Raw genomic sequence first — 22651 nt, 5'->3', positions numbered from 1 at the left:
GGTTGACAGTGGATAGGCAATGGCAAACATTTAAAAATCACATGGATGAACTTCAACAATTGTACATCCCTATCTGGAGTAAAAATAAAACGGGGAAGGTGGCTCAACTGTGGCTAACAAGGGAAATTAAAGATAGTGTTAAATCCAAGGAAGAGGCATATAAATTGGCCAGAAAAAAACAGCAAACCTGAGGACTGGGAGAATTTTGTAATACAGCAGAGGAGGACAAAGGGTTTAATTAGGGGGGGGAGAAATGGAGTATGAGAGGAAGCTTGCTGGGAACATAAAAACTGACTGCAAAAGCTTCTATAGATATGTGAAGAGAAAAAGATTAGTGAAAACAAACGTAGGTCCCTTGCAGTCAGATTCAGGTGAATTTATAATGGAGAACAAAAAAATGGCGGACCAGTTAAACAAATACTTCGGTTCTGTTTTCACGAAGGAAGACACAAATAACCTTCTGGAAATACTTGGGGACCGAGGGTCGAGTGAGAAGGAGGAACTGAAGGATATCCTTATAAAGCGGGAAATTGTGTTAGGGAAATTGATGGGATTGAAGGCCGATAAATCCCCGGGGCCTGATAGTCTGCATTCCAGAGTACTTAAGGAAGTGGCCATAGAAATAGTGGATGCATTGGTGATCATTTTTCAACAGTCTATCGACTCTGGATCAGTTACAATGGACTGGAGGGTAGCTAATGTAACACCGCTGTTTAAAAAAGGAGGGAGAGAGAAGATAGGTAATTATGGACCGGTTAGCATGACATCAGTAGTGGGGAGAATGTTGAAATCAATTATGAAAGATGAAATAGCAGCGCATTTGGAAAGCAGTGACAGGATCAGTCCAAGTCAGCATGGATTTATGAAAGGGAAATCATGCTTGACAAATCTTCTGGAATTTTTTGAGGATGTAACTAGTAGATTGGGCAAGGGACAACCAGTGGTTGTGGTGTATTTGGACTTTCAAAAGGTTTTTAACAAGGTACCACACAAGAGATTGGTGTGCAAAATCAAAGCACATGGAATTGGGGGTAATGTACTGACGTGGATAGAGAACTGGTTGGCAGACAGGAAGCAGAGAGTCAGGATAAACGGGTCCTTTTCAGAATGGCAGGCAGTGACTAGTGGAATGCCGCAGGGCTCAGTGCTGGGACCCTAGCTCTTTACAATATACATTAATGATTTAGATGAAGGAATTGAGTGTAATATCTCCAAGTTTGCAGATGACACTAAACTGGGTGGCGATGTGAGCTGTGAGGAGGATGCTAAAAGGCTGCAGGGTGACTTGGACAGGTTAGGTGAGTGGGCAAATGCATGGCAGATGCAGTATAATGTGGATAAATGTGAGGTTATCCACTTTAGGGGCAAAAACACGAAGGCAGAATATTATCTGAATGGCGGCAGATTAGGAAAGGGGGAGGTGCAACGAGACCTGGGTGTCATGGTTCATCAGTCATTGAAAGTTGGCATGCAGGTACAGCAGGCGGTGAAAATGGCAAATGGTATGTTGGCCTTCATAGCATGGGATTTGAGTATCGGAGCAGGGAGGTCTTACTGCTGTTGTACAGGGCCTTGGTGAGGCCTCACCTGGAATATTGTGTTCAGTTTTGGTGGCCTAATCTGAGGAAGGATGTTCTTGCTATTGAGAGAGTGCAGCGAAGGTTCACCAGACTGATTCCTGGGATGGCGGGACTGACATATGAGGAGAGACTGGATCAACTGGGCCTTTATACACTGGAGTTTAGAAGGATGAGAGGGGATCTCATAGAAACTTACAAGATTCTGACAGGACTGGAGAGGTTAGATGTGGGAAGAATGTTCCCAATGATGTGGAAGTCCAGAACCAGGGGACACAGTCTTAGGATAAGGGGTAGGCCAATTAGGACTGAGATGAGGAGAAAATTGTTCACTCAGGGAGTTAGATATGGCCCTTACGGGGATCAAGGGGTATGGAGAGAAAGCAGGAAAGGGTTACTGAGGGAATGATCAGCCATGATCTTATTGAATGGTGGTGCAGGCTCGAAGGGCCGAATGGCCTTCTCCTGCACCTATTTGCTATGTTTCTATGTTTCTATGTTACACAATGAGTGGTTAGAATTTGGAAAACACTACCTAATAGGATGATGGATACAGATTCAATAGTGACTTTCAAAATTAAATTGGATAAATACTTGAAGGAGAAGTTGCAAGGACATGGGGAAAGAGCAGGGGGGTGTACTAACTGGATTGTTGTTCGAAAGAGCCGGCACAGACTTGAAGGGCCGAATGGGCTCCTGTGCTGTACTATTCTATGATTTTAGGTTAGGAGAATTTTTTTGTACAGAATATTGTTAGGACATGGAATGCCCTACTGGAAACAGTGGTGGGAGCAGAATCAGGAATAGCTTTTAAAGGGAAAGTGTATAAATATTTGACGTTAAATAGGGTATGGGGAAATTGCAGGAGAGTGGGGCTGAGTGATAACTGTTTCAGAGAGCCTGCACAGATACGATGGGCCGAGCAGCCTTTTTCTGTGCTAATAAATTCTACGATTCTTTGTCACTGAACCAGGAAGGGACACACGTGCAAACTTCCACCAGACAAAATTTACAGGAAAAGTTATAGGAACATAGGAGCTGATTTTGATCTTGATACTGCCCTGTTTCTCAGTGGAAATAGGGCTGCAGTGTGACCGACATCACTGTGCGCCACTTACCGCCCTGATCCTGCTGTGAATTTGCAGCAAGCCAGGAAATAGGCGTTCAGTGCTTCTGCCCAAAACAGCCGGACGCCTCAATAAATGAAGGGTTTATGAATGTTGAGCATTTACTCTGCCCACATGCACTTATCCAAATTAAACATTAGTTGCCAGTCATCTAATCTCCCAACACATTAAGATCCGCCTGAAGCAATTGAGCATCGTCTACAGTCCTAACACTCGCACAGATCTTTGTATCAACTGAAAATTTGCAGATCGCGCCCCCAACACCTGCATCGAGATCATTAATAAAAATAGTAACAGTCCCAACAATTCCTGCAGAACACCACTGGTGACCAGTCTCCAAACAGATCCAAATCCATCTATAACTGCTTTTTGCCTACATTCTGCTTGCTTGTTCTCAATTCAGCTCAATATATTACCATTAATACCAGATGCTTTAATCTTGTAGAGGCCTCTTGTGCGGCACCTTATCAAAAGCTTATTAGAAGTCTAAGTAGACAATGTCTATTGGGCTTCCTTCAGCCACCATCTTTGTAACTTCTTCAAAAAATACAATTATATTTGAAGCCGTGTTGGGTGTCGCTACTATGTCCCTCTCTAGCTAAGCAATCGTATATTGCATCCCTAATGATTCCCTCAAACTTCTTTCCTTTTTCTGACGTCAAACTAATGAGCCTATAGTTACACTTGTTCGTCTTGTCACCTTTTCTAAAGATGGGAATTACATTAGTCTCCATCCAGTCTACGGGAACCATCCCAGAGTACAGTGAGCTATTAAAAATACGAACAAGGAGCTCGCACATGTCCCATCCCCCTGAGGGCCTGTGGGTGGATGTCATCCAGCCGGGCTGCTCTATCTATTTTGAAATTCTTAATTCTATCTGAAAAATATGTTCTTCTAATTTAATATTACTAGTTTTATTATTAAAATCATTCCATTCTAATAGTCGAGCATCACCTTCAAGAGTGAAGACCGATGCAAAGTACTCATTTAATATTTCTGCCATACCCAGTGAGTCCTTCGCAACCTCTCCTTGAACATCCTTCAATGGTCAACAAAGTCTTTGATAGTTCTTCACAGTCTTTGGCAAATACAAAACTAAGGATGCATTTGTCTTATTTATAGTCTTTTCTGCTTATGACCTTTAATTACCTGTTTATTTACACACTAAGTTCTCTTGGTTCCTCTACTTTTTTATTCCATTTGAAAACTTATCAATAGAGTAATGATAAATCCTAATTGTAAGTTGTTAACACACTATTGGTTCATGGTGAGTGCCTTGTGTGATTATTAGCACACTATCGATCCATGGTGAGTGCCTTGTGTGATTGTTAGCACACTATCGATCCATGGTGAGTGCCTTGTGTGATTGTTAAGACACTATCTGACCATGGTGAGTGCCATGTGTGGTTCTGCTTGTCATTCCACTTCATTTAGTACCAGCGGAAAATGCTTCTCTGTCATTGAAAAAGGTCCTGATTTCATTCTCGGCTTTTAAACTGCATAATATGGGTTCCATTGGATTTTTTAAAAATTACAACTCATGCTAAATGAGCATGCACAAAATATTGTGTTACTTGTTGAGTAAAAGTGGGACCCACAGTCAAAATTCCTTTGTGGCCACTGTCACCTTGCCCCGACAGGCAATATTTCAAAAATGTCTAAGATGTGAGTTTAATATAAAATTTCTGGTCGATTTTACATTATGATTAGTTTCACAGAAATATGGATCTATTTGTTTTACCCAATGACTAGGAAGGCCATGCACATAAATTGTTAAGTTCTCTGGTAAATTTTTATCTGATCAAACAGAGCACAAGATGATAATTAACTTATTCCAAATATTGACCGACTTCATCCAGCATGTACCTAACAATAGATTGTTTTTAATGGAAGAATACTACTCCTTTCCTGGCCCCTAAGTTAGCTGATATTGTTAACAGTTCCAGCTCCTCAGGTATTGTCCTGTCCCCCCCCCCCCTTCAAATCTGCTGTCATCACCCGCTCCTCAAAAAAACCTACACTTGGCCCCTTTGTCCTTGAAAGCTGCTGCCCTATCTCCAACTTCCCTTTTCTTTCCAAAGTACTTAAACATGTTGTCGCTTCCCAAATCTGTGCCAATATTTCCTGCATCTTGTGTTTGAACCCCTCCCATCAGGTTTCTGCTTCTGCCACAGCACTGAAAATGGTCCTAATCAAAGTTACAAATGACATCGTATGTGACTTTGAGCATGATGAATTATTCCTCCTCATTCTTCTCGATCTATCTGCAGCATTTGACATAGTTGATCACACCATTCTCTTCCAACACCTCTCCTCCATTGTCCATCTGGGTCCATTGCCCTCACCGAGTTCCACTGCTATCTATCCAGTCATAGTCAGAGAGTCTCCTGCAATGGCTTGTCCTCCCGCTCCTGCACAATTAGCTCTGGTGTCCCCCAAGGATCTATCCTAGGCCCTATTGGTAATATACATGCTGCACCTCAGCAACATCATTCAAAAACACATCATCAAGTTCCACATGTACACTGACAACATCCAACTCTATCACCACCACTTCTCTCAACAACTCCACTGCCCCTGGATTTGTCACATTGCTTGTCCGACATCCAGTATTGGATGAGCAGAAAATTTGTCCAATTTTTTAAATTATTAGTTCAAGGGATGTGAGCGTCGCTGGCAAGGCCAGCATTTATTGCCCATCCCTAATTGCCCTTGAGAAGACGGTGGTGAGCCGCCTTTTTGAACCGCTGCAGTCCTTTGAAGGTACTCCCACAGTACTGTTAGGGAGGGAGTTGCAGGATTTTGACCCAACGACGATGAAGAAATGCCAATATATTTCCAAGTCAGGAAGGTGTGTGACTTGGAGGGGAACTTGGAGGTGGTGCTGTTCCCATGCACCTGCTGCCCTTGTCCTTCTAGGTGGTAGAAGTCATGGGTTTGGGAAGCCTTGGTGAGTTGCTGCAGTGCATCTTGTAGATGGTACACACTGCAGCCACATTAAAGGTGGCGGAGGGAGTGAATGTTTAAGGTAAGTAAGGTTGGTAGAGATGGCAGGGCAGGTGGTGTGTCATAACTGCAGCATGTGGGAGTTTGTGGAGAGCATCGCAATCCCGAGCAACCACATCTGCAGTAAGTGCAACTCGTGGAACTACGACTCAGAGTTGTTGAGCTGGAGTACAAGCGGCAGACATTGTGATGCATCAGGGAGTGGGAGAGTTACCTGGACACTTTGTTCCAGGAGGCAGTCACACCCTTTAGGTTAAGTAGTACATTAGAGTTTTTCAGTGTCAGGGACAGAAGGATGTGACTGAGAGTCAGGCAGGTATGGGGACCCAGGATGTAGTGATGGAGGAGCCTCAGCATCACTAACAAGTACGAGGTACTTGCTGACTGATGAGGAGAAGGACTGCAGGGAGAATAGGCAAACTGACCATGGTACGGGGGTCATCCAAGTGGGGGGTGGGGGGGGAGGGGGAGAAGGAAGGAATGTGGTAGTGGTAGGGGACAGAATAGTCAGTGGGATAGCAGCCACGAAAGAGAGTCCCGAAGGCTGTGTTGCCTGCCCGGTGCCAGGGTTAAGAATATCTCTTCGTGCCTGGAGAAGAACTTGGAGTGGGAGGGGGCGGATCCAGTTGTCATGATCCACGTAGGAACCAACGACATAGGTAGAAATATGAATGAGGTTCTGCTGAGGGAATTTGAGAAGCTAGAGTCTTAATTAATAAGCAGAACCTCAAGGGTAATAATCTCTAGATTACTACCTTAGCCATTTGCAAATTGGCATACGGTCAAGCAAATCAGAGAGTTAAATGCATGGCTCAAAGAATAGTGTGGGAAGAAGGGGTTTCAATTCGTGAGCACTGGCACCACTACTCCGGAAAGAGGGAGCTGTTCCATCGGGACGGGTTCCACTCTAGCCCGGGCTGGGACCAGCGTCCTAGCGAATCGAATAACTAGGGCTTAAAACTAAAAAAGGTGGGAGGAGGTGAGGGGAAATTTAGAAATCTAAAGAGAAAGGTCAAAGCAATAAAGCAGTATAGCGATTTGGATACAAATAAGCAGAGTTTGACAGGAAGGTACTGAGAGTTTTTAACGGTAGCAGTGCAGCAGAGAATAAGGTCAAAAAAGGGAATAATGGTTAAAAAAAATTAAAGGCTCTTTATCCGAATGCACAAAGCATTCATAACAAGATAGACAAATTAATGGCACAAATAGAGATAAATGGATTTGATCTAATAGCCATTACAGAGACCTACTTGCAAGGTTGGGAACTAAATGTTCCAGGGTACTTGACGTTTTGAAAAGACAGGCAGAATGGAAAAGGAGGGCTGATAATAAAGGATGACATAAGGACAGGAGAGAGAAAGGATCTTGGCTCAGAAGATCAGGAAGTAGAATCAGTATGGGTGGAGATAAGGAATAACAAGGGGCAGAAAACACTGGTGGGAGTAGTATACAGGCCCTCTAACAGTAGCTAAACCATTGGATAGAGTATTAATCAAGAAATAATAGGAGCTTGCAACAAAGGTAATGCAATAATCTTGGGGGACTTTAATCTTCATATCGACTGGACAAATCAAATTGGCAAAGGTAGCCTGGAGGACGAGTTCATGGAATGCATTCGGGACAGTTTCCTAGAACAATACATCCTGGAACCAACCAGGAAACAGGCTATTTTAGATCTTGTATTGTGTAATGAGACAGGGTTAATTAGCAATCTCATAGCAAAGGATCCTCTCGGGCAGGATGATCATAAAATTATAGAATTTCACATTAAGTTTGAGAGTGACTCGTCTAAGTCTGAACGAGAGTCTTAAACTTAGATAAAACCAATTACATAAGTATTATGGACAAATTGGCTAAGGTAGATTTGAAAAATATATTAAAAGGTATGGCAGTAGATAAACAGTGGCTAGCATTTAAAGAAATATTTCATAATTCTCAACAAAAATACATTCCATTGAGAAACAAAAACTCCACGGGAAAAGTGATCCATCCGTGGCTAACTAAAGAAGTTAAGGAGAGCATTAGATTGAAAGAAGAGGCTTTTAATGTTACAAAGAATAGTAGTAAACCTGAGGATTGGGAAGTTTCAGAAACCTGCAAAGGATGACCAAAAAATTGATAGAATATGAGAAAAAACTAGCAAGAAATATAAAATCAGATTGCAAGAGCTTCTACAAGTATGTAAAAAGGAAGAGAGTAGCAAAAGTAAACATTGGCCCCTTAGAGGCTGAGACAAGAGAAATTATTATGGGGAATAAGGAAATGGTAGAAATGTTAAATAAATATTTTGTATCTGTCTTCACAGTAGAAGACACAAAAAGCATACCAAAAATGTTAGGGAACCAAGGATCTAATGAGGATGAAGAACTTAATGTAATCAATATAAGTAAAGAAAAAGTACTAGTGAAACTAATGGGACTAAAAGCCGATAAATCCCCTGGACCTGCCGGCCAACATCAGAGAGTTCTAAAAGCGGTGGCTGTGGAGATAGTGGATGCATTGATTCTGAGCTTTCAAAATTCCTTAGATTTTAGAACAGTCCCAGCGGATTGGAAGGTAGCAAATGTAACACCGCTATTCAAGAAAGGAGGAAGAGAGAAAACAGGAAACTTTAGGCCAGTTGGTCTGACATCAGTCATCGGGAAAATGCTGGAATCTATTGTTAAGGAAGTGGTATCAGGGTACTTCGAAAAGTATAACATGATTAGGCAGAGTCAACATGGTTTTATGAAAGGGAAATCATGTTTGACAAATTTATTAGAGTTTTTGAGGATGTAACTAGCAGGATAGATAAAGGGGACCCAGTGGATGTAGTATATTTGGCATTCGATAAGGTACATTAAAGATTATTACACAAGATAAGGGCTCATGGGGTTGGGAATAATATTATTCACCAGCATATTTGGAGGATTGGCTAATGGACAGAAAACAGAGAGCAGTGATAAATGGGTCTTTTTCAGGTTGGCAGGCTGTAAATGGTCGGGTGCCGCAAGGATCAGTTCTGGAACCTCAGCTATTAACGATCTATGTTAATGAGCTCGATGAAGGGACCAAGTGTAATATATCCAAGTTTGCTGATGATACAAAGCTAGGTGGGACGGCTGTAAGGAGAACACAAAAGTGCCAAAATTGCCCCCCGCCCGAAATGGGGTGCATGCACCCCGTTTCTATGGTTTTTACCACCGCGATGGTTGAGGTGGCCTCTTGAACGAAATTCCACTTTGTTTTTTTTTGCACTCAGATCCGGAAGTCGCTCTTAATGGGGGCGGATATGCGGTGGTGACACCACTAGAGGGGTGAAAGTTGGGTGCGGAGCGGAATAGCCGCCACAATGACTTCACCCCAGTGCCGCATCACCATGGCTCTCTCCTTCACTTCAAGGTAAGAGCCTGCACGATCTTTAAACTTCAGTCCACTGGACTACCAAGGAGGGTTTCGGCCGGGCCAGTAGCCTGGCACCCAAGAGGGGATGTCAGGCTGCCTGTTGGCGACCCGGCCAAACCTGGGGGTATAAATGTCGGCCGACAAAAAAAAAACATGGCGGCAGAGGCAGTAGGTCCTCCCCTTTAAGGAGAGCATCACCGCCATTGCAGAAGGCCTCAGCCTCACTGGACCGCTGTGAAAAAGCAGATTTTGGCACTGCCGGGCAGGCTGAAGATTTTCATGGTGGAATTTCGCCGTCGGTGCGGGGTGGATCGGCGGTGCGCATTGTGATGACGCACTTAGCACAATCGGCAGCAGCGGAGTGGTGGGTGGTGGAGGGGGAGTGGTTCACCACCGGGATAACACGGGAGCGGAATTTTGATTAATTGCGGCCATTACACGAAACATCGGCAGCCATTGCACTCCGCAGTATGGCCGCCGCTTTCTGGTGTGAACAGGCCTTAAGGAAAGGGCCAGTTTTGGCCCCAAAGAGTCTGCAAAGTGATATAGATAGACTAAGTGAGTGGGCAGTAAGGTAGCAGATGGAGTACAATGTAGAGAAATGTGAGGTCATTCACTCTGGTAGGAAGAATAGAAAAACAGAATATTTTTTAAATGGTGTGAAACTTTTAAATGTTGGTGTTGAGAGAGATTTGTGTGTCCTCGTGCAAGAAACACAAAAAGCTAGCATGCAGGTACAGCAATCAATAAGGAAGGCAACTAGAATGCTAGCCTTTATTGCAAGGGGTTGGAGTCTAAGAGTAAGGAAGTCTTGCTACAATTGTACAGGCCCTTGGTGAGATCACACTTGGAGTACAGTGTACAGTTGAGGACTCCTTATCGAAGGAAGAATATATTTGCCTTGGAGGCGGTGCAACGAAGGTTCACTAGATTGAATCCTAGGATGAGAAAATTGTCCTATGATGATAAATTGTGTAGAGTGGGTCTATACTCTGGAGTTTAGAAGAATGAGAGGTGATCTCATTGAAACATATAAGTCTCTGAGAGGGGTTGATAAGGTAAATGCTGAGAGTTTCTAGAAATAGGGGACATAGTCTCAGGATAAGAGGTAGGCCATTTAAGACCGAGATGAGAAATTTCTTCACAGTGGGTTGTGAATCTTTGGAAATCTCTGCCTCAGAGGGCTGTGGATGCTGAGTCACTGAGTGTATTCAAGTTTGAGATAGATAGATTTTTGGACTCCAGGGGAATCAAGGGATTTGGAAATTGGGCGGGAAAGTGGAGTTGAGGTCGATGATCAGCCATGATCTTATTTAGGCTTGAGGAGCCGTATGGCCTACTCCAGCTCCTATTTCTTATGATCTTGTGTTCTTAAGTTAGTGAATGGGGTGCCAATCAAACGGGTTGCTTTGTCCTAGATGATATTGAGCTTCTTGAGTGTTGTTGGAGCTGCACTCATCCAGGCAATTGGAGAATATTCCATCACACTCCTGACTTGTATCTTGTAGATGATGGAAAGGCTTTGGGGGTCAGAAGGTGAGACACTCGCCACAGAATATCCAGCCTTTAACCTGCTCTTGTAGCCATAGTATTTATATAGCTGGTCCAGTTAAGTTTCTGGTCAATGATGACTCCCAGGATGTTGATGGTGGGGGATTCGGCGATGATAATGCCATTGAATGTCAAGGGGCAGTTGTTAGACTCTCGCTTGTTGGAGATAGTCATTGTCTGGCACTTGTGTGACACAAATGTTACTTGCCACTTATCAGCCCAAGCCTGAATGTCATCCAGGTCTTGTTGCATGTGGGCATGGACTGCTTCATTAACTGAGGAGTTAGTTGCGAATGGAATTGAACACTGTGAAATCATCACTGAACATCCCCACTTCTGACCTTATGATGGAGGGAAGGTCATTGATGAAGCAGCTGAAGATAGTTAGGCCCAGGACACTGCTCTGAGGAACTCCTGCAGTGATGTCTTGGACCTGTGATGATTATCCTTCAACCACCACAACCCTCTTCCTTTGTGCTAAGTATGACTCCAGCCAGTGGAGAGATTTCCCCCTAATTCCATTGACTTCAGTTTTACTAGGGCTCCTTGATGCCACACTCGGTCAAATGCTGCTTTGATGTCAAAGGCAATGACTTTCACTTCACCTCTGGAATTCAGCTCTTTTGTCCATGTTTGGACCAAGGCTGAAATTAGGTCTGGAGCTGAGTGGTCGTGGCGGAACCCAAACTGGGCATCGATGAGCAGGTTATTGGTAAGTAAGTGCCGCTTGAAAGCACTGGCGACAACACCTTCCATCACTTTGGATGATCGAGAGTAGACTGTAGACTGATGGGACGGTTAATTAAATATTGAGACATCCGGAGGCATTGCCTTCAGTCCCCACCAAACTCCGTTCCCTAGCCACCGACTCCATCCCCTTCCCTGGCTACTGTCTTAGGCTGAACTGCACTGTTTGCAATCTCATCCATCTCTGCCCCTGCCTCAGCTCATTAAATTAAAGTTAAACATAGCTCCAGTGTTAACCCACTGGTAGATCTGTGTATTGTGATACTAAGATTAACTTTGGGTTCTAATGTGCTAAGCACTAAGTCAGTACGCAACATGCAAAATGTACTAACATCTCATCACTCACCATCAACCACAGTGGGCACTTAAGAATTATAAATAGCCTTGGGGAGTTATTGCAGCCTTAGAGACAGCAATGCTGAGAATCTGTGTTTGCAAAAAAGTGCAGAACAAGATCTGAGCAATCACAGTGGATAGTCAAAAATAAATGAAAAGCCCTTTTCAGGTCTGAAGGCCATCTGAACACCAACTGGAGAGTTCATAGGTGATCTTCATGTGTTCTTCAACTTGGTACAAACCAGACTAGGGATTAAACCTGAGGCACACTGAGCCACCAGTGATCTTGATATAGGTTCAACGAATCTTGTGTCTGCTGTCCATTCACTAGGGGAAAAAAACAGGAATTCCAAATGATTGATTGATTGAGTCAATATTTGGAGTAAGTTAGTTATCAACTTGCGCTGTTTGAATGAATTGGAATTTAGCAGAGGGACAGGACAAGGTAAGTACAAAATCTTCCTAATAATTGATTACAAGCTTAAACTAGACAAATCTAGCTATGAAACTATCCTAAAATAGAATCAGATTGCATGGTTTACGATTTTGATGCTTTCAAAATATACATTTTTAAGCAAATAAAATCTTTTTGAACAGAAAGGTGATGTACTGAGTGAACTCGTCCAGGAATCTTTCCACTTTCTGAAGTACTTGACTAATGTCTCTTGCAGCAGAAATTGAGAAGCTCAAGAAGTTCCTGCTTTAAAAAGAGGGAATCTCAACACCAAAGGACCATTTACAAAATATTCTGATTGATTCTGTGTGTGTTGAGAGTTGTGACAATGTGTTGATGGTGTGATTAAATGTGAGCTAGTTAAGGGCTTGATCCTGCCACTTCCACAGTTTGTGTGTTAATCCCATCTGCTCACATTCCTGGATTGGTAACTCTGTCAAATCATTTTCCCCACAGTGCTTGCCGTTTAAACACGATATATTTTTAAAATGGTAAAAATGGCACCTGAAATTGTTTGATAAACAAACGCATGATGGTGCAATCGTAGGTTTGTATGGAAGGCTGTGCTCGATGGGCGAATGGCCTCTACTACCTGTACTTATCGATCTCATCTCTGTGAGCATACAGATGCAGATAATGTAATTCCTTTTTGTTTGATTTTCAAATGGGTCCGAATGACAAGGCTTCCTCTTTAAACACCTCACAGAATTATAAAAGCATTAAGGACCAGTCTTGACTTAGTGGACAAAACTTTGGATCAGAAACCTTCACTGGTGTTTTTAGAGGTGACAAGTAGAGAATCATAAAAATTACAGCACAGAAAGAACTCGCATTATATATAGCACCTTTCACATCTTCAGGATATCCTCAATTGTTGGTGTCAGTCATGGCTCAGCACTCTCACCTCCGAGTCAGAAGGTTGTGGGTTCAAGTCCCACTCCAGAGACTCATGTACTCGTGGTTGAGGGAGGTGCTGTCTTTTGGATGAGACGTTAAACCAAGGCCCAGACTGCCCTCTCAGGTGGATGAAAAAGATCCCATGGCACTATTTTGAAGAAGATCAGGGGTGTTCTCCCTAGTGTTCAGGTCAATACATGTCCCTTAACCAACATCACTCTTATGTCAGCCTAGATTCTGTGTTGTGTCTTGGGTCTTGCATCCATGGCTGTCAGATGCTTAGGTGAGAGTGCTGTCACTCAGCTAAGCTGACACATACAAAAAGACACTTGTGCCAATATGAGCTCTTCAACTAGAAATGGCTAATCCTATTTCAGGACGCTTCCCCTGCTTCCTTTTATATTTTTTCTTTTCAAATACTTATGCAATTCCCATTTAAACAATGTTAGAATCTCTGCTTCAGTAACCGCTTGTGATAAAGCATTATGGAGCTCAAATTCCGCTCCCATGCACTGGTGGCACAGGTGCGTTCTGGCTGCAGAGGATTGGAACATCAGGGATTCATTTACACTTGCTCTGGGTATTCTCGTTGACCTGCTGTGAGAGTACAGGAGGCTTGTACTGCTTCATGTCACGAGCCTCGGAAAGTATTCATTTGGGTGTTGAGGGCTGTTCTTGCTGCGCTGGGAATTCCAATAAATTGCACACCTACGTCAAGGTTGGTCTTTTGCCCTTTGGAGCAAAGCACATTCCTGTGGGTACCCAGCAAGCGGGTGTGTGTTTTAAAGCCCTACTCTCAGATCTTGTGCAGTGCTGGTTTATGGGCAGTTATATTTTTCCTTTTGTATTGTGCCTTTGTTTGCTCGCTGTTTTTTTTAGGATTGGATTCATTTTGCCTTTTTTTGGTTGTTTTGAAATTAAGATGTTCTTTCCCACCATTGGAGATAGTTTGCTTGAAATAGGCAACAGCATGGGCATTCCTTCAGAGTTTCCCATCGCCCTGGGAGATGGGAGGATTTAGAGAGGTTTTAAAGACAAGAGTAGAGGCAGGTGCACCACCTGGATGCCTCTCTCCAATGGGGACCATGGAGTGGTGGCCCCCGTATGTGCAGGGTCAGTTCATTCCATCATGTCAAGGGCTTGGGAGCTGGTGCGTCTCTCCAGTCTACAAATACTCTCTTCTATTGTGGACTTCCTCGATCTGCAATCTTACAGATATCGATGACACACTGATTGCTACCTGAGGTCTGCCATTGGCCACTGTGTTTCCCAAATCAAGAGTGCTAGAACAAGCAGCACGCAAGTGGGTAGTAGGGAAGTCTTTAATGGCCCTGCCTAACATCTGCAAAAGGTTTCCTGGGAAGGTGAAAGAAGTGTCATTCATGAATATGGGTTGCCTTATGCCAGTGTTAGAAAGAGAACAAGGGGAATGTAAAGATAATAAAGCATCTTGTGAGTATGCAACTGGTACAGGGTAGGGGGGTAGTCTTTAAATGTGTTGTGTATGCATGACTGTTTACTGTGTGATGTCTGTAACACTGTTATGCAACACTGAATGCACCCTTACACTGTACACACCTTACCTGTACACCAGAGGGTGCTGCTGCTGGAGACCTAAGGGTTGCCTGCACACTTTGATGCAGTGCTTTGCTCCTCCTCCTCTTCTCCCACCTCACTCTCAGTGAGAGGCTCAGGGACAGGCTGGTCATCTAGTTGCTAATTATCTGAACGCATAAAGGCATAAGATTCACGTTAAGGTGAGGACAGGCGGGGCAGGAAGGGATGCAGACAATATCAGGAGATGGCAAGTGAGAAAGGCTTCTGGTGTGAGGGGAAAGTGGGATGAGAGAAGGAGAGGGGATGAAGATACCGTTGTTTCCCCCAGGGGGTCGATGTCACCGACTGCCATGGCGCCCACAACCTGCTGCCCAATGAGTCGCAGCACTCGCTCGTCTCGGTCTGTAAGCTGCTGGAGCAGCGCATCACCCCCGCCTGTTCTCTGCTACTCCCTCCTATTGTGGGCCATCATAGGAGAGTGTGTGTGAGTGAGAGTGCAGCTATGTGTTTGGGAGATGTGCGTGCTGTAGTTGAATAGCTGTAATTGTAGGCAAGGCATGAGTTCGGTGCCACCAGCAGTTTTTTCTGAAGCACTTTACGCACGCAGGATGGACTTTATAAACTTCCCTATGACCAGGGAGGCACAGAGTGAGGGGATTTTGGGTTTTTCAAGAATAGCAAACTTCCCCAAGGTCCAGGGTGCCATAGACTGTATGCACATTGCCCTGCAAGCACCTTTAGAAAGCCAGAGGTGTACCGAAACAGAAAGGGATTCCACTCCCTGAATGTGCAGCTCCTTGTCAATCACACGCAACGTATCATGGCAATATACCAGTGACCGTGCCCAATGACCTCCGACAGTGGCGCCCCCTGGTGTCTGGTGACCCCAAGCATAAATAAATAACAACATCCCCTTTCAAGGTCTTAATATCAGTCTTTTTACAAATTAAGACGGCCTGAGACTTTCCGCTCACGAGTTGATCGTCTCACTGCAACTTCAGTTCCAGGCGAGCGTTCTGAGTCAGTTGTGACTGAAGGCTGAGTAACCGATCTGATGGTAGTGGTAATGACCACATCAGAGACTGGAGGTCCAGGTTCAATAATGACAGCAAAGTCCTCTGATGAATGAACATTGGTTGGTTGGTCACTGACTTTATCTTCATCAAACGGTTCCAGTTCATCCGTGTGCCGCAGTTTTATCTGATCAACATGTTTCCTGCATGGTAGAATTCTTTAAGGTGGAGAGTGACACAGTTAATTAAGAAACTAGGATCCTGAACTTAAGGAAAGGTAACTTCGATGGTTTGAGGTGTGAATTGGCTAGAATAGACTGGCAAATGATACTTAAAGGGTTGACAGTGGATCGGCAATGGCAAACATTTAAAGATTACATGGATGAACTTCAGCAATTGTACATCCCTGTCTGGAGTAAAAATAAAACAGGGAAGGTGGCTCAACCGTGGCTAACAAGGGAAATTAAGGATAGTGTTAAATCCAAGGAAGAGGCATATAACAAACGTGAGGACTGGGAGAAATTTAGAATTCAGCAGAGGAGGACAAAGGGTTTGATTAGGAGGGGGAAAATAGAGTACGAGAAGAAGCTTGCCAGGAACATAAAAACTGACTGCAAAAGCTTCTATAGATATGTGAAGAGAAAAAGATTAGTGAAGACAAATGTAGGTCCTTTTCAGTCGGATTCAGGTGACTTTATAATGGGGAATAAGGAAATGGCAGACCAATTGAACAAATACTTTGGTTCTGTCTTCACGAAGGAAGACATAAATGACCTTCCGGAAGTACTAGGGGACCGAGGGTCTAGTGAGAAGGAGGAACTGAAGGATATCCTTATTAGGCGGGAAATTATGTTAGGGAAATTGATGAGATTGAAGGCCGATAAATCCCCGGGGCCTGATAGTCTGCATCCCAGAGTACTTAAGGAAATAGCCCTAGAAATAGTGGATGCATTGGTGATCATTTTCCAACAGTCTATTGACTCTGGATCAGTTCCTATAGACTGGAGGGTAGCTAATGTAACACCACTTTTTAAAAAAGGGAGCAAAAGCAGATTAGCCTGACATCAGTAGTGGGGAGAATGTTGGAATCAATTATTAAGGATGAAATAGCAGCGCATTTGGAAAGCAGTGACAGGATCAGTCCAAGCCAACATGGATTTATGAAGGGGAAATCATGCTTGACAAATGTTCTGGAATTTTTTGAGGATATAACTAGTAGAGTGGACAAGGGAGAACCAGTGGATGGGATGTATTTGGACTTTCAAAAGGCTTTTGACAAGGTCCCACACAAGAGGTTGGTGTGCAAAATCAAAGCACATAGTATTGGGGGTAATATACTGATGTGGATAGAGAACTGGTTGGCAGACAAGAAGCAGAGAGTTGGGATAAACGTGTCCTTTTCAGAATGGCAGGCAGTGACTAGTGGAGTGACACAGGGCTCAGTGCTGGGACCCCAGCTCTTTACAATATACATCAATGATTTAGATGAAGGAATTGAGTGTAATATCTCCAAGTTTGCAGATGACACTAAACTGCGTGGCGGTGTGAGCTGTTAAGGGGACGCTAAGAGGCTTCAGGGTGACTTGGACAGGTTAGGTGAGTGGGCAAGTGCATGGCAGATGCAGTATAATGTGGATAAATGTGAGGTTATCCACTTTGGAGGCAGAAACGCGAAGATAGAATATTATCTGAATGGCGGCAGATTAGGAAAAAGGGAGGTGCAACGAGACCTGGGTGTCATGGTTCATCAGTCATTGAAAGTTGGCATACTGGTACAGCAGGTGGTGAAGAAGGCAAATGGTATGTTGGCCTTCATAGCTGGGGCATTTGAGTATAGGAGCAGGGAGGTCTTACTGCAGTTGTACAGGGCCTTGGTGAGGCCTCACCTGGAATATTATGTTCAATTTTGGTCTCCTAAACTGAGGAAGGACGTTCTTGCTATTGAGGGAGTGCAGCGAAGGTTCACCAGACTGATTCCCGGGATGGCCGGATTGACATATGAGGAGAGACTGGATCAACTGGGTCTTTATACATTGGAGTTTAGGAGGATGAGAGGGGATCTCATAGAAACATGTAAGATTCTGAAGGGACGGGACAGGTTAGATGCGGGTAGAATGTTCTCGATGTTGGGGAAGTCCAGAACCAGGGGACACAGTCTTAGGATAAAGGGTAGGCCATTTAGGACTGAGTTGAGGAGAAACCTCTTCACTCAAGAGTTGTTAACCTGTGGAATTCTCTGCCACAGAGAGTTGTTGATGCCAGTTCATTGGATATATTCAAGAAGGAGTTAGATATGGCCCTTATGGCTAAGGGGATCAATGGGTATGGAGAGAAAGCAGGAAAGGGATACTGAGGGAATGATCAGCCATGACTTATTGAATGGTGGTGCAGGCTCGAAAGGCCGAATGGCCTACTCCTGCTTCTATGTTTCTATGTTTACCCATTCTTGAGCTCGACAATAAACACTCTGTTACCCTCCTTGGCTTTAACAGTATCGGCGATCCAGTTTGGACCTTGACCATAGTTCAGTACATAAACCGGATTGTTGACAGAGATGTCACGTGACACAGCAGCACGATAATGACACCCTTGCTGACTTTGACGAAGAGAAAAAAAATTAGTGAAGACTAATGTAGGTCTCTTGCAGTCAGAATCAGGTGAATTTATAATGGGGAACAAAGAAATGGCAAACCAATTGAACAAATACTTTGATTCTGTCTTCACTAATAAGAATAACCTCCCCAAAATACTAGCGGACCAAGAGTCTAGCTGGAAGGAGGAACTGAGGGAAATCCTTATTAGTCAGGAAATGGTGTTAGGGAAACTGATGGGACTGAAGGCCGATAAATCCCCAGGGCCTGATAGTTTGCATCCCAGAGTAGTTAAGGAAGTGGCCCTAGAAATAGTAGATGCATTGGTGGTCATTTTCCAACATTCCATGGACTCTGGATCAGTACCTATGGTTTGGAGCGTAGCTAATGTAACTCCACTTTTTAAAAAAGGAGGGAGAGAGAAAACAGGGAATTATAGACCAGTTAGCCTGACATCGGTGGTGGGGAAAATGCTGGAATCAATTATTAAAGATGAAATAGCAGCGCATTTGGGAAGCAGTGACAGGATCGGTCCGAGTCAGCATGGATTTATGAAAGGGAAATCATGCTTCACAAATCTTCTAGAGTTTTTTGAGGATGTAACTAGCAGAGTGGATAAGGGAGAACCAGGGTGTGGTGTATTTGGACTTTCAAAAGGCTTTTGACAAGGTCCCACACAAGAGATTGTGTACAAAATTAAGGCACATGGTATTGGGGATAATGTATTGACATGGATAGAGAACAGCAAGCAAAGAGTGGAAATAAATGGCAGGCAGTGACCAATGGGATGCCGCAAGGTTCAGTGCTGGGATCCCAGCTATTTACAATATACATTAATGATTTAGATGAAGGAATTGAATGTAATATCTCACAGTTTGCAGATGACACTAAGCTGGGTGGCAGTATGAGCTGTGAGGAAGATGCTAAGAGGCTGCAGGGTGACTTGGACAGGTTAGGTGAATGGGCAAATGCATGGCAGATGCAGTATAATGTGGATAAATGTGAGGTTATCCACTTTGGTAGCAAAAAGAGGAAGGCAGATTATTACCTGAATGGTGACAGATTAATAAAAGGGGAGGTGCAATGAGACCTGGATGTCATGGTACATCAGTCATTGAAGGTAGGCATGCAGCTACAGCAGGCAGTAAAGAAAGCAAATGGCAATGCTCGCCTTCATAGCAAGAGGATTTAAGTATAGGAGCAGGGAGGTCTTACTGCAGTTGTACAGGGCCTTGGTGAGGCCTCACCTGGAATATTGTGTTAGTTTTGGTCTCCTAATCTGAGGAAGGACGTGCTTGCTATTGAGGGAGTGCAGCGAAGGTTCACCAGACTAATTCCCAGGATGGCAGGATGGACATATGAGGAAAGACTGAATCGGCTAGGCTCATACTCACTGGAATTTAGAAGAATGAGAGGGGATTCCATCGAAACATATAAAATTATGACGGGACTGGACAGGTTAGATGCAGGAAGGATGTTCCCGATGTTGGGGAAGTCCAGAACCAGGGGTCACAGCCTAAGGATAAGGGGTAAGCCATATAGGACCGAGATGAGGAGAAACTTTTTCACCCAGAGAGTGGTGAACCTGTGGAATTCTGTACCACAGAAAATTGTTGAGCCCAGTTCGTTGGATATATTCAAGAGGGAGTTAGATGTGACCCTTACGGCTAAGGTGATCAGGGGGTATGGAGAGAAGGCAGGAGTGGGGTACTGAAGTTGCATGATCAGCCATGATCATATTGAATGGCGGTGCAGGCTTGAAGGGCCGAAGGGCCGAATGGCCGACTCCTGCACCTCTTTTCTATGTTTCTATGTTTTCAGCATGATCATTCAAATCGGGATGAACAAGAGAGAGCTTGGTCTTAAGATTTTTCTTCATTAGTAATTCAGCAGGGGAGACCCCAGTAAGTGTATGAAGTCTGGTCCTGTAACTGAGCAGTATACGGGACAAGGGATTTTGCAATGAACCCTGAGTTGTACGTTTCAAACTCTGCTTGATTGTTTGAACAGGACGCTCCGCTTGATCATTAGAAGCAGGTTTGAATGTGGCTGACCTCACATATTTAATACCATTGCGTTTCATGAACTCTTGAAACTCCAGACTTGTGAAGCAAGATCCGTTGTCGCTCACGACAATGTCAGGCAAATCATAAGTAGCAAATGTGACAGGAAGGCTCTCAATGGTAGCTGTGGATGTACTGGATGACAAGATAATACACTCTCTACTTTGAATATGCATCCATCACAACAAAAAACATCTTTCCCAGGAAAGGGCCCGCAAAATCAATGTGGATCCTCGACCATGGTTTAAATGGCCATGACCAAAGACTCAGCGGAGATTCTGCTGGTACTTTACTTAGCTGCATGCAAATATTGCACTGATGCACACATGATTACAGATCAAAGTCAATTCCAGGCCACCATACATGAGCCCTAGCAATGGCTTTCATCATGACAATACCAGGATGAGTGCTATGTATTTCACGTACAAATTTCTCTCTGTCTTTCTTAGGCATGACAACACGATTGCCCCACAATAAACAATCTAGCTGAATGGACAGTTCATCTTTGCGACAGTTGTAAGGTTTGGTCTCATCACACATCTCCATAGGTATTGCAGACCAATCACCACTGAGGACACAACGTTTCACAACCGATAAAATAGGGTCATGGCTGGTCCAGATCCTAACTTGTTTAGCAGTGACAGGAGTTCCTTCACTCTCAAAAGCATCCATTACTAACAATAGATCTGCAGGTTGTGGCATCTCCACTTCAGGTGTGGGCAACGGCAGACAACTTGGTGCATTGGCACAATTCTCAGTGCCAAATCTATGATGAATAACAATCATAGGCAGACAATGTCAACGCCCACCTCTGGATATGGGACGATGCATTTGTATTCATCCCTTTGTTTTCCGAAAACAATGAAATGAGTGGCTTGTGATCCGTTGAGTTCAAAACGAAGACCAAACAGGTACTGATGCATCTTTTTGACCAGATACACACAGGCCAATGCTTCTTTTTCTACCATGCTGTAAGTTCTTTCCGTCTTTGACAAACTTCTCGAAACATACGCAACAGTTGTAGTTTACCCGGCTCATTTGCTTGTTGGAGTACACAGCCAACCCCATATGATGAAGCATCAAAGGCCAATACAAGACGCTTACACGATCATAATGAACAAGCAACTTGTTTGAGCTGAGCAGATTCTTAGCTTTCTCAAAGATTCTATCTTGAGACACACCCCAGACCCAGTTGTCGCCTTTTCTGAGTAGCATGTGCAGTGGCTCTAACAAAGTGTTCAATCTGGGTAAGAAATTACCCAAGTAGTTGAGTAGCCCAAGGAATAAACGCAGCTCTGTCACATTCTGAGGCCTGGGTGCATTTTTGATGGCCTTGGTTTTCAAATCAGTATGCCTGATGCCATCAGCAGCAATCTTCCTCCCCAGGAATTCAACTTCAGGTGCCATGAAGACACACTTTGAATGTTTCAGCCTGAGCCCCACTTTGTCCAGACGATGTAGGATTGCTTCAAGATTATTCAGATGTTCAGTAATGTCACGACCTGTGACCAGAATGTCATCTTGAAACACAACAGTTCTAGGAACGGACTTCAGTAGACTCTCCATATTCCTCTGAAATATGGTTGCAGCCTAACGAATTCCAAAAGGAATTGTAGACAAACAGTCCCTTATGGGTGTTGATGCAGGTGAGTTTCTTCAAAGTGTCAACAAGCTCCTGTGTCATATAGGCCGACGTCAGATCCAGTTTAGTGAACAACTTTCCACCAGCTAGCATGGCGAACAGGTCATCAGCATTCGGTAACGGGTACTGATCCTATTTCAAAAATCGATTAATCGTAACCTTGTAGTCTCCACACATCCTGACAGTGCCATCACTCTTCAACACAGGAATAGGACTGGCCCACTCATTAAACTCGACCGGTGATATGACCCCTTCACGTTGGAGTCTGTCAAGCTCAATTTCAATCTTCTCCCTCATCATGTAGAGAACAGACCGAACCTTATGATAGACAGGCCTTGCATCAGAATCCAGGTGAATCTGCACCTTGGCTCCAGTAAAATTGCCAATGCCCAATTCAAACAAAGAAGGAAACTTCTTCAACACTTGGGCACATAAAGTGTCATCCATCGATGACAACGCTTTGATATCATTCCAATTCCACTTGATTTTCTCGAGCCAATTCCTGCCGAACAGCATTGGACCATTACCTGGGATGATCCATAATGGTAGATCATGAACCAAACCATCATATGACACATTGACTATTGCACTGCCAATCACCGGTATGAGTTCCTTAATGTAAGTACGCAACTTGGCATTGACTGGACTCAGCTTAGGCTTCACAGCCTCAGTGTCCCACAGCTTGTCGAATGTCCTTTGGCTCAT

This window comes from Pristiophorus japonicus, chromosome 6 (assembly GCF_044704955.1).
Source record: "Pristiophorus japonicus isolate sPriJap1 chromosome 6, sPriJap1.hap1, whole genome shotgun sequence".
NCBI classification, from domain to species: domain Eukaryota; kingdom Metazoa; phylum Chordata; class Chondrichthyes; family Pristiophoridae; genus Pristiophorus; species Pristiophorus japonicus.
The sequence above is the reverse complement of the archived record's forward strand: the minus strand, read 5'-3'. Positions refer to the sequence as shown.